Consider the following 10,881-nt stretch of genomic DNA (forward strand, 5'->3'; position numbering starts at 1 on the left):
TGGGGTCGCAAAGAGTCAGACACGACTGAGCGACTGAACTGAACTGAACTGAACTGAATGGATTCAGAGCCATTTCTGCTTCCAGCCACTTTTTATCTTTTCACTAAGTGACAGTAAGAATACTCACCCTCTTACCAAGCACCCTGCCACCCTAGTGAGTTTAATCTTTGTGAGATGATTACTATTACTATACATCCATCTGACTGAAAATCACTAAATTTCCTATCTTCAAGCACCTTCAAGCTGCATGGAGGAAATTATCTGGACACAAGTAGTTTATTTGTGTGGAAAATACTTTAGCATATCTGACAGAGAAGTCTGGCTTAATGGTTTTATTTCCAAGTCACTTTGCTCCAGGAAAGGACATGGAAATCAGTTAATAGCCCATGAGTGGTTTTTTGTTTTTTTTTTTTTTTTTTGCAGAAATGGAAAATGCACTAAGGATGGAATTTTTCACAGAGAAAGAAAGAGGCAAATTAATATTGAGCTGGAATCAGATGCTTTGAGTAGCGCTGTTTAACTTTCCTTTACCTAAACACATTTCTAGCAGTTTCCAACTGGCTTACTTCACTCAGCTGAACTTAGAAATGACCAATATTTCACAATCGATAACTGATCTCCAGAGAATTCTGCCAGGTTCCTTTTCCTCTGCCCACATCCATAGTTCACATGTCATGACTCCCCATGGCTCCTTTGTCCCATTTGAATTTCACAACTAGCTATTGATTATTCTTCTTGGCATTGATGTATAGCCTGATAAGCATACAGTGAATGCTTATTCACGGGCATAAAATACATCCAGTCCTAGTCCCAGGACTGTGCTTACAAAGTCCACTGACTCCCAAACAAAACAGGACAGCAAACTGTGACATAGTACCCTGTGATATAAAACCAATTGCTGGCCTTCAGCTCATTTTTAACTTCTAAAAGTTTATATTTTCTAAAATTGTATTTCTGATGAAATAACATAATAAATTCTACCCTGGATATGAGGCTTGGGCTACAACATACACACACTGTAAATGCATTCAGTGCTCTGGGGCATGTTTGGAAATATTGACTGCATTTAAAAACTAAAGCAAAAGAAAAAGATGGCTCCTAAAGCCCAAAGCCATAATATTGTTAACTTTTGAAGGAAAAGAAAGAAAAATAAAGTTATTTAATGCATCCTAAAATTCCATGTAATATTATAGGCTAATGGAGGTCAGAAGTGCAGGAGAAAACCCTAGGTGTTCACTGAGACTTAAGGGGATACTGACAGGGCATCGCCCCAGTGGTCTCACGTAACTATGACCAGATCAGTTGCCCTGGAGATCTGTGGTTTCTTAAAATTTCCTCTGTGCCATCTCCTCTCCTAGGCTCTCCATCTCCTCTCCTAGACTCTCCATCTCCTAGCCCAGGACTATTGCTGCTTTATCAGACATTACCACTCTGAAGATGCCATATCACCTGGGAGCTGTTAACTGGACCCAGCTGCCGTATCACCTAGGGCCTAAGAGTACCACAGTGTCCAGTACACTGGTGTCCCAGAAATACAGGTGTGACTGTAGGCGTGTGATGATGAGAAATGGGGAATAACTTTCACCCTTTAGGACATCCACTTTTCTGTGGATGTCTTTGGTCTCAGTACCCCAGGAGTTTTTGTTGTTGTTGTTTTTAGTGAAACAGCTCTCTTCACTTAATATTCAGTCCCTCCTTGCAGTGATCTGCAGTGAGTCTAACGGGGACCTGCCTGAAGAACACTCCAAGTAGGAGACACCAAGTTCTACCCATCCCCTCTTGCGCAAATCAGAGCTTCTTATGAGATTATGTCCTGGCTTCCCCTTGGATGAGGAATGTGACTTTGACCAGCTATGGTGGACCTATCTGACATATGTCACCAGGCAGAAGAGTTAGGACATCCAGCAGTGAACGGCTTAACTTCAAACAAGACCCTAATTACTCAGGAAAAGGCAGTGAGGCTGGTGAATGAATCATCTGACCACACTCAAGGGCAGATTTCAATATAAAATACCTCCTTTTCAAACTGATTATGAGCTTTAGAAATTATGACTAAAATGTCATTGAGAAGATCTTATATAATCTTTTTAAGTAGCATATATCTAAAGTAGTGAATATATGATCAAGGTTACTGGATTTTGGTTGATCAAAGTAATTTTAATCCTGGATGCACTGAGATAAGCTTACTATCAAAATTAATCAGATGATTAAAGAAGATTCTGAAAACACTCTCCAAGTGATCATAATACTTTTACTTTCCAATAGTACCTTTCTAACTAGAATAGAGCAGTGGGAAAACAGGAGCTGGGGTAGTGCTGAGCTCAGTTCAGTCGCTCAGTCATGTCAGACTCTTCACGACCCCATGAATTGCAGCACGCCATGCCTCCCTGTCCATCACCAACTCCTGGAGTTCACTCAGACTTACGTCCATCGAGTCAGTGATGCCATCCAGCCATCTCATCCTCTGTCGTCCCCTTCTCCTCCTGCCCCCAATCCCTCCCACCATCAGAGTCTTTTCCAATGAGTCAACTCTTCGCATGAGGTGGCCAAAGTCCTGGAGTTTCAGCTTTAGCATCATTCCCTCCAAAGAAATCCCAGGGCTGATGTCCTTCAGAATGAACTGGTTGGATCTCCTTGCAGTCCAAGGGACTCTCAAGAGTCTTCTCCAACATCACAGTTCAAAAGCATCAATTCTTCGGCACTCAGCCTTCCTCACAGTCCAACTCTCACATCCATACATGACCACTGGAAAAACCATAGCCTTGACTAGACGGACCTTTGTTGGCAAAGTAATGTCTCTGCTTTTGAATATGCTATCTAGGTTGGTCATAACTTTCATTAAATTCTGGTTTTGACATTTACTGACTATATATAAGTTTTCAAGCTTAGGCCCAAATTGCACTACTAACAAATGGAGGGTGTAATCCTTACCTTGTATGGTTTTTGTTAGCAGGAATAATAAAAAAAATACAAAATATCTTGCTCTACATTCAAATAAATAGTTGCTGCTCAATAAATAGTTACTATACTTAAAAATCAATATATAACATGTCATTCTTGATCTAGATGCCAAATCTTCATTCATTTCTCTTTCCTTAATCTTCTGTTTTATGAAGTAGGCTAGGCAGTCAGGGCATGGATAACTATAGGAAATGAAAGAATAAGAACTAGAATTAGACTCTTGCTGAAGAGAGACATAGAGTGGGTAGAGAAAACAGAAGGGTGGGTACCTTCAATGTGAACACAATATCCAAAATGGTCATCATCCATAAATCATAATACAGATAAGCCCTTGGCATCAGGGGCCCAGACAAAGTGACCAGTGGGCAGCCATCATTGTTAGCCAGTATTGGAATCCAAGACACAAACCTGGTTTTCAAGCTCTGAGCAGAGAGAAGACGAAGCACTAGGCAAATCAGAGGCCCAGATCCTCCCCTTGGTAATAAACAGACTACCAAGCCAAGAGATTAGACAGAGAGAAAGTCAAAGCTCAGTACTTGAAAACAGATGCACAAATGTGATCTTGATTGAGCTGCAGACACATGAGGTGGAACCATCTGACTGCTTCCTGTAAGATGTGAGGGAGCAAGTTCATAGCACCTACTGTCCTGGGAGTGGAGGGGGGTGGCCTGTGGACAAATATAAGGTATCAGACCATGTTGTATCATCTAGCATATTAGGAAACCCAGGAAAGAACTGCTGAATTGAGTATATGAAACCACAACCAAATATAGCAAATCTGAAGGAAAAGACAAGAACTGAAGGATAGAATGGGTGACTTTTGCAATCACTAAGTCAGCGAAAGGGGAGCACAGTGAAGTTGAGGAGCAGGACAAAGGAGATGCTTTTATCCTTAGAGGGATGTCTCTTTTTTATAGGGCAATGAAACTCCAGCTTAATAAGGGAGGACAGCTGATTAAACGAACCATATGTGACTGAAGATGAGCTGCTTGATGACTAAAAATTGGAACTAAGACAGTTCCTAAGGACAGTGTAGTTTTAGGCAAAGGGGAAAGGATGGCATAGATATGGAGAGGGGTCTGATGTGATCAAAAAGCAGCAGAGCCTGTTGTTATTTCTTAGGTGCCTTAACAACTGTTGCTATCTTTAACTTCCCAGTCCCAAGGCCAGGGCATCAGACAGAGATCTAGACAAGGGACATGAGATTCCATCCTTTACTAAAGTGAAACCCAGAGCAGTAACTAAACTGTATGAGGCATAATTGGTCCATCTAACAAACAAAACAGTTCTACTTGCCTCACATGATTGTGTAAATGAGATCAGCATCTCTGAACCACATGGTAAATGTGGTCACTATGTAATGTTACTATGTGAGTTGCTTTGTAGAAGGTAATTTTTCTGAGCGGTTGGGCACTTAGAGCCCCAGTTCCAGATAAAATACAGGAAGGTGACATTGGGAAATAGAGGAAAACAACAGAATGGGGAAGACTAGAGATCTCTTCAAGAAAATTAGAGATACCAAGGGAACATTTCATGGAAAGATGGGCTTGATAAAGGACAGAAATGGTATGGACCTAACAGAAGCAGAAGATATTAAGAAGAGATGGCAAGAATACACAGAAGAACTGTACAAAAAATATTCATGACCAGGATAATCATGATGGTGTGATCACTCACCTAGAGCCAGACATCCTGGAATGTGAAGTCAAGAGGGCCTTAGAAAGCAGCACTATGAACAAAGCTAGTGGAGGTGATGGAATTCCAGTTGAGCTATTTCAAATCCTGGAAGATGATGCTGTGAAAGTGCTGCACTCAATATGCCAGAAAATTTGGAAAACTCAGCAGTGGCCACAGGACTGGAAAAGGTCAGTTTTCATTCCAATCCCAAAGAAAGGCAATGCCAAAGAATGCTCAAACTACCGCACAATTGCACTCATCTCACACGCTAGTAAAGTAATGCTCAAAATTCTCCAAGCCAGGCTTCAGCAATATGTGAACCGTGAACCTCTGCTGTTTAAGCTGGTTTTAGAAAAGGCAGAGGAACCAGAGATCAAGTTGTCAACATTCACTGGATCATCGTTAAAGCAAGAGAGTTCCAGAAAAACATCTATTTCTGCTTTATTGACTATGACAAAGCTTTGGACTGTGTGGATCACAATAAACTGTGGAAAATTCTGAAAGAGATGGGAATACCAGACCACCTGACCTGCCTCTTAAGAAACCTGTTTGCAGGTCAGGAAGCAACAGTTAGAACTGGACATGGAACAACAGACTGGTTCCAAATAGGAAAAGGAGTACGTCAAGGCTCCCTGCTTATTTAACTTCTATGCAGAGTATATCATGAGAAATGCTGAGCTGGAAGAAGCACAAGCTGGAATCAAGATTGCCGGGAGAAATATCAATAACTTCAGATATACAGATGACACCACCCTTATGGCAGAAAGTGAAGAGGAACTCAAAAGCCTCTTGATGAAAGTGAAAGTGGAGGGTGAAAAAGTTGGCTTAAAGCTCAACATTCAGAAAACTAATATCATGGCATCTGGTCCCATCACTTCATGGGAAATAGATGGGGAAACAGTGTCAGACTATTTTGGGGGGCTCCAAAATCACTGCAGATGGTGACTGCAGCCATGAAATTAAAAGACACTTACTCCTTGGAAGGAAAGTTATGACCAACTTAGACAGCATATTCAAAAGCAAAGACATTACTTTTCCAACAAAGGTCCGTCTAGTCAAGGCTATGGTTTTTCCAGTGGTCATGTATGGATGTGAGAGTTGGACTGTGAAGACAGCTGAGCACTGAAGAATTGATGCTTTTGAACTGTGGTGTTGGAGAAGACTCTTGAGAGTCCCTTGGACTGCAAGGAGATCCAACCAGTCCATTCTAAAGGAGATCAGTCCTGGGTGTTCATTGGAAGGACTGATGCTGAAGCTGAAACTCCAATACTTTGGCCACCTCATGCGAAGAGTTTACTCATTGGAAAAGACCCTGAATCTGGGAGGGATTGGGGGCAGAAAGAGAAGGGGACAACAGAGGATGAGATGGCTGGATGGCATCACTGACTTGATGGACATGAATTTGAGTGAACTCCAGGAGTTGGTGATGGACAGGGAGGCCTGACGTGCTGCAATTCATGGGGTCACAAAGAGTTGGACATGACTGAGCAACTGAACTGAACTGAACTGACATTGGGAATGCCTCCATTGTGAGTACCCAGTCCTTTCCTCAGATGAGAAATTGTCCGAAGTCTGGCAGGTGTCACATAAGAGGAAGGACGATCTGGCGGCCTGTAAGGCATACCTCACTTCTCTGCCAACCACTGTTGTGTAGGCATTCATGTCATCACACCATCTCCAAGTGCAAGGAGCAGAGACCCTCTCCCTGTGCACCTCCCAGCTACCAAAGCCCACACAAGTGGTGGGAGCTGAAAAGGGAGACAAACCAAGGTGAACTCACAGATGTGAACAGCAGCAAACTGAAAACATCAATCATGTTTCCCTAGCACTAGGAGAAGCACAGTTCATTTGCTACACCTCAGATTACTTTAAACCAGATGCTCTGTAGGAAATGCCATAGAGCAAAACTACATAGAGTCATTTAAAAGTGACAGTCTGCATCACAAAATAAAATAATTCTGGTGCTCCCAAGGACAATGAGTCTGAATCAGTTTACAGAAAACAAAAAGAAACAAACAGAAAAGGAAAGCTTTTTCCTTCATTTGATGTTTTAAGAAAGTTTTTAATCCAGAGCATCTCAAACTTGACTGTGCCTCTCGACTACTTGGGACCTTATCCAAATGTAGATTCAGATTCCACAGGTCTGGGCGGTGCGGGTGGCGGAGATGCTGCATTTCAACAAGCTCCCAGCTAAGGCTGGTAGTAGGAAGGTACTAGACAATCAAGATTGAGGATTTTAAAATAGCTCTTATGACTTATGCATACAGATGAGAGAAAACTGATAGGAAAGGAAAGAAGATACCATCTTATAAAATGAGTCATTGATAACAAAACATGCTTGAAAAACGCTTGATGTTTGATGTTCTCTTATGACACTTACTGTCCTTTGAAAGTGTTCACAATTCATTTGTGAAGTCAAGATACATACACACACACATAGACATAGAAGCATACGAAGTCAGAACCACTGTGTACCCAGGGTGAAAATCAGTATAAAGCACTGAGCTAACTCTGAAGCTTCTATGTGAATGGCTGTCACAAATAATAGCCCTCAATAAATGGTTACCATTATTGATAATGGTAGTAACGTATCAGTAGACTTTGAGTTTCTCAAGTAAATTCTCCTCAATATTTTTAATCTTATTATGAAAGAAAGTGAAAGTGAAGTCTCTCACTTGTGTCTGACTCTTTGCGACACCATGGACCATAGCCCTCCAGGCTCCTCGGTCCATGGGATTTTCCAGGCATGAACACTGGAGTGCCATTTCCTTCTCCAGGGGATCTTCCCGACCCAGGTATCAAACCTGGGTCTACCGCATTGTAGGCGATGCTTTACTGTCTGAGCTACTAGTTTTCTGATTAAAAGTCAATAATTTTCTTTTAATTTTGGGGGAAATACCCATGGTGGAGTCATGTTGATGTATGGCAAAACCAATACAATATTGTAAAGTAATTAGCCTCCAATTAAAATAAATAAATTTATATTTAAAAAATAAAATAAAAAAAGGAAAAGATATAAAATGTTTGAATTCATGCTTAATCCAATTATGAAGAAATATATATTTTAATACTCCCATTTGTGAAAATCCATGCAGTATTCATGTCAGATGATATTATAAATATAATATAGTATAAATTTGTTTTCAAAATTAAAGTTATAGTGTATATTTTGTATCTTATAGTCACAAAATATATAGTAAAAATTCCCTATATTATAAAATATGAATTTTTATAATAAATTTTAAATGCTCCTTTCAGTACAATACTATAATTTATTAAAGTATTCAGTTATTACTTTTACCAGATGTTTAAGATGTTTTCTAATTTTAATATTAAAATTACATTATAATGACTGTTCTTGTAAACATTATTTGTAGTACATTTGTGGTTATATCATGAATTCAGAAAAAAATATTGCTGAACTAAAGGGTATGTGCATTTTTTAAGGTTTTGATACATATTTTCAAGTTAGCCTGCAAAATAACTTACCCATATCAACTCCCACAGGCAATAGGGCAGCAAGGGGGAAGCATGGGTATGGGGTGATGGGGTGAGTAGGAGAAGAGGGGTTTTAGAGAGGGAGGTCTGTAAAGAATGGCAATGGCTTTGACTTTCACCATGAGCAAAATGGGCAGCATAGAAGGTTTGTAAGGAGTAATCTAAGTCTTTAATAAATCAAGAAACCAAAGTTGGAAGACCATGAAGGAGAGCATTATAGTAATCTCGAAGAGAGAAAGCCAGGGCTGCAGGATGGAGATGGTGGATAGACTTTGGATTCTGGATTTTATCAAAGGCAATGACAACAGGATTTGCTGAATATGAAGGGGAAAATGGGTAATGATGAGTTCAAGATTTTTAGTATGAAAAAATGGGAGATGTGTCATTTCCTGAGTAGGAGAAACCTGTGGGTGGACCAAATGGGCTGGGAAAGAAACTCAGCCACTCAGTTTGGTCAAGTCTGATTTGAGATGTCTTTGAGATACTAAGTGGGCAGTTAAACTGGTAAGACAAAGCCTCTGTAGTTATTAGTCTAAATTTCTCCTCAATTTATTTTTGAATTATGACTATTATTTATCCTAAAGTGCTACTTTTCTATACAATAACTCATTTTTTATTAATATAAATTATTTTTTATATTTTTTATATTTTATTAATATAAATATGAACATTGTTAGATGTTCATATAATTGTGTAGGTTTTTTCCTTTTTTCTTGATTAAGCTAGTTCACAATTAGCTGTGTTCTTATTTGTCTTCTTAAGTAGGTGTAGATATTTCTATCTAATTTTTATCATTTCTATTTATAGATTCTTTAATTTTTCTCTCTATATTTACTGATGTCTCTGATCTGTTTCTTCATGTTCTCTTATTCTTCTACCAACTATTTACACTGAACGCTTAATATATTTTAATTCTTTTTGCTTACCAGTAAAATTTCTAAGGATGTGATTTGTGTGTTTGGTGAGAAGACACACATTTTTATGCACATGGTTCATATTTTTGTATTTTGTAGTTTCTTCTTAATATTTTCTTATCTGATTTATCCTTTGACCAAGCACTTAATTAAAATATTGTATGTTGTTCTTTTTTTTTTGTTTTTACAGCAAACATTTGTTTTTATTAGAAAATCCCATTTGGTAAGAGCTTCCCTAAGCCACCACAGAGACTGGGTAGCCTCCAAGAGTCCCACAGCTTTCACCTTATCTTATACCTTCTTTTGATGGTGGATGGTGGGCAATGGGTGTGGTGTCAGGCAGTCTCAGAGGTGCCCCATCCTGGACCCCTGAGAGAGTTCACATCGCTAGCAACATGCCCTACGGCACCTTGAGGCGGGGGGGAAGCGGAGTGGGTGGGGGTCACCACAGGGCCCCTAGGCTCAGGCTGTTGCCTTAGGCAATCCTCTTTATATAGCTTCAGGTGGAACCAAAGAGGCTTTCATAGCCTCCCAGGCCTGGTCCTTTGCTTTGGTTGAGAGCAGGGCAAGATCCAGGAGAACACAACCAAGGGCTAAGGGAGAAGAGATTGCATTTGAGATACCCTTTGGAGTCTGGAAAGCACCTGGACATCTTGGGAAGGAAGGGCTGTGGAAGACCCCATTCACTTTTTCTTGACTTTGGGGGTGTCATATTTCCTCTTGCTGGAGTTCCACAACTGCAGGGGTATGTCAATGGGAGGGAGAGTCATGACCCCAAAGGTCATCCAGTCCAGGAAATGGAGGGAGAATCCCCTATCAAACTCCCACTGAGCCAGGGATCTTTCCTGTCCAGTTGCACTGGAAAAGCCCATCACAAGGGACCCATCCTCCTGGGCCAAGCAAGTAGCAGTTGCTGAGGTGAAGTGAAATAACCAGCCTTGAGAGGGTGCAGGACCATGTGGGAGATGCTGCTAGCAGATGCAATCTGATCCCATTTGACACTGCGCATCCCAGAGACAATGTCAAAGAAAACTTCTAGAGGGAAAAAGTCATCAGATAATTCCACATCTAATACACACAGCACTCGAGCCAACATTGTAGAAGTTGTACTGTAAGGTCAGGTCTCACCCTTCCATGGCACATCGGTGTTCAGCAGTGATTTAGAGGCCAAAAGCTTGGCTCATTCCCCTGCCTGAGTGACAGTAAATAGATCCAAAACCATGAACACCAGCAGCCTCATATGTGCACCCCCAAAGCCTTTTGGGGGGTCACCAAAACCAGAATCATATGTTGTTCTTTACAAATGTCTAAATTGTATGATTTTTATGTTATGGTTGGTTATTTATTTCCATTTCTTCCAAGCTATAAAAACTGTGCGTTTTCCAATGCTAAATTTTACACTTTTTGGGTGTATTCTTGAGAAGAAGACACGCTAACTGATATGACACTAGACACAATACAATCCATTATATTGACCTCGTTACTTTTACTTTGAAATTAAAGGGAGCTTCCTTTTCTGCTGCAAATGATCATCTTTCTAAATCTACCCTGTGTAACCCTTCTATTGTTGATGATGTCGGAGACCATATCATTCTGAGCCCTTTTATAGCTTTGGGACATTTCTTCCTCATTGTATTGCCTCAGAAGCATAACTTAGAAAATATTTTCCTGACAACATCAGCACTTAGCAATACTATAAATCTAACACTTAAATCTAACTCCAAAATTATTCTTGAATTTTCCTCTTCCCTGGAAGGTTTGCTCCCTGCCTCTCTCCTGCACTTGGAATCTCTGCTGGAACTTCAGTTAGATAATGCTCCTGCATTCAGAA

At 40.3% G+C, this 10,881-nt stretch overlaps 1 pseudogene; it reads right to left on the bottom strand.

The window, feature by feature from the left end:
- Positions 1–9,733: 9,733 nt before the first annotated feature.
- LOC109553642 (translocon-associated protein subunit beta pseudogene) lies at positions 9,734–10,290 on the bottom strand (annotated as a pseudogene).
- Between the last annotated feature and the right edge of the window lie 591 nt (positions 10,291–10,881).

This window comes from Bos indicus, chromosome 28, assembly GCF_029378745.1.
Source record: "Bos indicus isolate NIAB-ARS_2022 breed Sahiwal x Tharparkar chromosome 28, NIAB-ARS_B.indTharparkar_mat_pri_1.0, whole genome shotgun sequence".
In the NCBI taxonomy this organism is placed as follows: Eukaryota; Metazoa; Chordata; class Mammalia; order Artiodactyla; family Bovidae; genus Bos; species Bos indicus.